Consider the following 6000-nt stretch of genomic DNA (forward strand, 5'->3'; position numbering starts at 1 on the left):
GTTTCAAGTTAATATAAAAGGTCCCAATCCTATAACTGTTTATGCATTTATAACTTGAAGTTATCCATTTGAAATAAAGGGGAATAATTGGTGTTGCAAGTGAAGTGTGTCCTTAAGTCTTTGCACTTAATTTAATACATTGCAACTCTGTAACTCAAGGAGAAAACTATTTACCTTCTCTTGGTAAAAAATGTAATTAATGAACTCCCTATCTGGAGTTCACGTATCATGTAGATGTTTACTTATACATCTATGAATTCTCAGGAAAATGTAATTCTAAAATTACAAAGTTCAGGAATACTATTTCAATCTACTTCTAAATGATTGTTACCAATTCATGTTGACGGAGTCTTTCTGTGATTTTAGTTATTTATTTATATAATTATTTTTTCCTTAGTTGGTGAATTAATATGTAAATTAAAAAGAGAACATTGAAATTCTAATTTTCAAATGCCAAATACATTTTAGACTTTACAAACATCATGGTCAGGCATAACACCTGTTTGATTATGGTTTCAGTGAGACTAGCACTAGTCCATTTTATGCTTTTAAAATACCATTCAACTAAAATAACTTGTAGAAAAAAGCTATTTTACTTGATACTATGCTGTATTACCTGCATGAGAGAACAACTAATTTAAGCCTTTAGTTCTTTTAGAAGGTGATGTGTAACACATATGGGCAAATCAGGACTTTATTTTCCTTAAGGGAAATTAAATGTTTTTTATTCCATTGGATATTACTATAATTCACTTTTTTAAATGAAAGATCGAATTCTGCATGTGGACAAGTGGTAGTCTTCTTCAAAAGCTCACTTACAGCAGTCTATTGCAGAATTGAGGTTCACTATATTCTTAAAAATACTTTGGTATGCCCAGGATTCATCTCATTATGCCTGAAATGACCAAAAAAGTGATAAATCAAGTATTTCAGATACCTGAAAACGACTGTAAAAGCCTTTAAACCGTACTTCTGTTCCAGGCCTTAGTCATGGGGTGGGGATAGTCCTAATCTGTATGGGAGGAGCTATGCAGCCATGCAACCATGACTGGAGCACACTAAGGAGCATACACTGCATGAACAAAGCTGGTCGCAGTGTGGAGAAGGGCAGAACTCTCTGAATTCCCCTGACAAATCCACACCTATGTAGTCCAGAAAATGAATTACAAGTTTCAGGGTAAAGCTTTAGTACCTAATCCTACTCCTTTTGATGTCAAGGGCGAATGCATCTTTTGCCCAAAACAAATGACTGGGTTCCCATAAATTTAAGCTATTTATACAGTCTGTTATTCTCAGACTTATTTCTTGTTCTTCAAAGTAAATCTTAACTCAAAAGGAAGGATTTAAAGATCTCAATGTAGAGAGTACTGGTTTAAAAACATTTCTCAAACAATTTTCACAAAATATATGGAAAGCTGTAGGTGTGTCTCTTGCTGCTGTTTACAACTTCTGCTACTGCGTACTGAGATAAGCTTTCTAAATGGAAAGATAGTATTTGTGAGTACACTGCTGAAAGTAGAGAAGGAACCTCCCTCCGATGTTAACTTCCCTGACTGTTACATGTTGTTATTCAGCTTCATAAATTATGCACAGAATGTAATGCTGGAGTGAAAATACAGCTGGCACCAATATTTTCTTAGATGTGATTGTTGTAATTAGATTTTTTTTTTTCTGTAGAATGAATGAAAAATGCATCGGTTTTTACCATTTTTGTCTCTTTAAGTGCCGGTACAACATTCAGGTATGTGTCATTTTAAGTTGTTATGTGATGCACAAACACTGTGCATTGTGTTTACCTCTTAGTAATTTACAGGTATGTATATTACCTGTATTACAGTATTTCTAGCTAGATTTTTAAAATAAATAGGACATGTCAGTAAAATAATTTTTAAAATTATGGTTGTATATTTTATCTACTCTCTCAATAATTGAAAATAACTTTGCTATAAAAAGAGGGAGCTTGTTATCTGAATACAGTAACACAATCATTAGCTATCATCCTAAATTTAAGTACTGAAATTATTTAGAATCTGGTGTTAAGGCTGTACCACACAATGATTAGGAAGAATTTAATAGTGTATGCTGTATGACAAGTAATACAAAGTTATGTTCTTTCCATTGCCTTTAGTTCACAGGAACAAATAATAGCACCATGTAACTGATTGACTGGGGAATATTCACTGTGAAAAGTAAGCAACCCAAATATGAAACCTTCAGTGGTACAGGTTAAATAAAAAGCCAAGGAAACCTGTAGACTGAGGAGTCAAATATTTGTATGGTTACTTGCTTTAAGTTTACAACTTTGTGGAGACTACTGATTTTTATTTATTTTTCCTGGTAAGCCAGATGGAGGTAATACTTTTTCCTTCTTCTAACTATTTAGCTTAATTGACTAACAAGAATTTAATATGAAATTAAATAGTACTATTTCATTTTAAGTGACAAACTTGCATTATCTCTACCATGTTAAGAATGAGCTTCTGTTTGTACACAATACAAATTCTATGGCAGGCATATATATTAAAATGTATAATGTTTCTGTGGAGAGAAAATGACAGAAGACAGAAGTCTGGTACTTTCATTTGAATGTTAAAGTAAGCTCTTGATTACGCAAGGCTCTAGGGATTCTGAATAAAGTTAAAATAAAGACAAAATAAGACAATTTACATCATAAAACATACATAATAATAAGACACAATATATAATTGAAAAAGGCCAGTGATAGACTGCTGGACAAGTAGACTGTCCCAATATTGTTACATCAGGGCCATAAAAACATACCTAGTAACAGTTGATTTTTTAGGGAAGATAAATGATTAGTTACACAGTGTCATTGGAAGTAATCTGAAATCCAGCCAACGATGTTCTTTAGGCTCTTTTCTCACCATTGCTGAACTTCAGAAAGGAAGCAGGTATTCCTGATACAACTGCTGTGATTTCCCAAAATTTTTCTTCTTTTTTTTTTTTTTTTTTTCTCTCCTTAATTTGAGTGTTATATAACTCTACCCTCTCAACTGTCTTGGTTTGTCTAGGCACTGGGAGAACAACTTACTGTCATGTTAGCCACATAAGAAATACTGTTCAATTTCCTACAAGAATGCTGTTGAGGCCCACTATGGACAATTTTAAGACAGAAATATAAAAATATTCAGACTTTTTTTTTCTTTCTCCACTTCTTAAGAAGTAAAGATAAATCAATACAGAGCTTCACAGGCCAGCAAATAAATGTGGACATTCATCTTCTGTCAAAAGACAGAAGTTAAAAATTGGCCTTAAGGGCTGTTGTATTCAGCTGAAAGTCATACTTGTATGCATTAAAAAAAATTGAGAATATCATAACATGCTTTAGATACCTTGCCATTCCATTTTTAATGAACTTACCAGTGAAACGAAGATTTAAGACAGAGATATGCTTATCTGTTTAATGTATGTTGAAAAAGCCTCTTAGGCTCAGGCCTTTAAAAACTGCTTCCTTGGGAGAAAGAACTTTCCTGTTCTTCAGAACTGTTAACTATCCTCAGCCAAAGCATTAAATAGCTAAATAAAATATCAGGTTAAAAATGCCTGGGACTGTTCTCTGATATTGCTGCTTGTGGCCAGATAATGTTCTGTGCTTGACCCTTCTATTCTTCAAAACAGGATAGTCATGTGCATGTTTTGCCCATTGGGAATGGTTCCTGACTAACGTGAAGTCCTAAATTGTGCACAGGAATTTTTTGGGAAAGTGCACACCAGCATGCTTTTTTCCAGTGTCCATGCATGTTCCATTTATGTTGCATTTTACAGACACACCTAAAGCAATCCTCTCAAAGTGATTTGCCAAAAGGAAGGTAAGAAGAAACTGTGGTTCCACATCTAGGGATAAATCACATTCACATTTCTAAGTATTTCTTTATTCAAGCAATTAATGACCTTATATTTATCCAGAAACCTGATAAAAGAATGTTGATTGATATTTGGCTATCAATTTAGAAATTTGTTGATATGAAGACATTTATAATATTTTATAAAGTCCTACACAGTGTCTAAACCAGACTTCTAACCTGCAGCAGATGTCCGTCTTGGTTTAGACATCCTGTGGCCTTTATGAAAGGACGTTACAGTGGGATCAGGAAGAGAAAACATAGTGCAATAAAATTAAATAAGCACAAGTTACTTTTGCGCTCCTTTGGGTTATGGCTGTCAATAACAATTTGTAATGCAAATTACTTCTGAAGTGTAATTTATTGATTTTAAGATAAGAATAGAAAAGGAGTAAAGATAAATAAAAAATCATCTGTTATTTTCTGAATGCTGAGTGTTCTGCTTATAACTTTTTTTTTTTTTTAAACGTAGCTAGACTTGTACTGGAAATTTGCTTTTCAGCATGACTACAAGGACAAATAGCAGTGCATCTACTTTGTCGAGACTTAAGAATATGTGTGGATGCTCCATTAGTGAACCAGAAAGCAGTATAAATTTGTCACCGATTTAATTTCTCACAGACTTGCAATACTGTGCATTCTGAAGCACAAAGCCTTTTAAAAATTTTTCTTTCACCTTTGACAGGGACAATAAGTGGTCCAGAAAACTGAGCTGTTGACCTGGAGAAGCTCAAATTAAATACAAATAAATGTTTCTAGGTGATACAGACTAAAATTCCCATCAAAATGATCTATTTATGAAAAATGTCCTTTTCTGGATCATGATGTATTTAAATTTCAGGTTTTGATGTTTACATTTCTGTATTTATCTTTCCACTATTTTAAAATATGTGCTCAACTTCCTCAGGTTTCTTAAACATAATTCATCTTATAAAAGAACACCATAGAAAATTTTTGCCTCAGAGGTGTACATTTGGAGAAATAACACACTAAGCATAAGCAGTTTTCTTAAAGTTTATAAATAAGTGGAAATAATTTTAAAATCTTGATGATAATGAAAGATCATTAGGGTGCACAGCATTGTTAATTTATAGTTTTGAATTATTGTTGAACATTTTGTAGATTTGCCAACTTTTTCTACTGTTGATTGCATTCCAGTGCAAGTACTCATATGAAAAATTATATAGTGACTGTCCTGAGAAGGCTATGATCTGTATACCTGTGCTATTGCTAGTGTGTTTTCCATGCTGACTTCAATTTATTAAAGTGGTCTGCTGTCCATAAAATTGCTGTTAGATAATACATATCACAGCAAATTGTCATAGACAGCGCTATTCAAAATCATTGTAAGAAGTAGTTTAACTTTCTGAAAAAAGAAGAACCAGCTTCCACAAGAACATGGGTGCATGTCACCACCAAAAACAAAGACACATGTGGTTGCCATATGTTTTGTTGGATATTTGAGGATAGGCATGTGTGAGAAAAAAAGACGTAAAATGCCATAGAAACAGATGCAGAGAAGACACAGAAACCCATACACAGGCCTGAGAAATCGCTGGGAATGTAGCTGTAAGAAAAGCAAAGCAAGAGAGATTCAAGATGACTGTCAACCAAAAAGGAGCTGAGATTTTGAGTGAAACATTCACATGGCTTCAGAGGGAAAGAACGTACACACAGTCTTTATAAACAGAGTGCATCAAAACATCTGATGCAATATATTTTCCCTGACCAGAGACACTGCACTAACCAAGTCAAATTAAGTAAGAATACATGGCCAATTTTAAAGACAGTTGCCTTCTAAATAAGATCCATAAATTACAATAATCTGGCAGCATTCAAAATATGCATATCCCTGTCAGGAAAATATGTGCAAATGCACCACAAATTACTTTATATACTTTCGTTCTCTAGACTTTTTTCCTAAACTTACTCATTACTTTCATACCTCCCATTGCTGTTTCCCCTCATTTCCAGACTTAAGAAGTCTTTTGTTTATTCCAGGCTACACTAGTGATTACTCTCCTCTGGTTAAAGTGCTTTTTTTCTCCTGCATTTCCTTGGGCAATATTTATCTTTTCTCTGCCATTAAGCTGTGTTTTTGCTAACATTTTGGATTGTTTCCTTCTTACATGCTCCC

The sequence above is a fragment of the Corvus cornix genome, chromosome Z (genome assembly GCF_000738735.6).
Source record: "Corvus cornix cornix isolate S_Up_H32 chromosome Z, ASM73873v5, whole genome shotgun sequence".
In the NCBI taxonomy this organism is placed as follows: domain Eukaryota; kingdom Metazoa; phylum Chordata; class Aves; order Passeriformes; family Corvidae; genus Corvus; species Corvus cornix.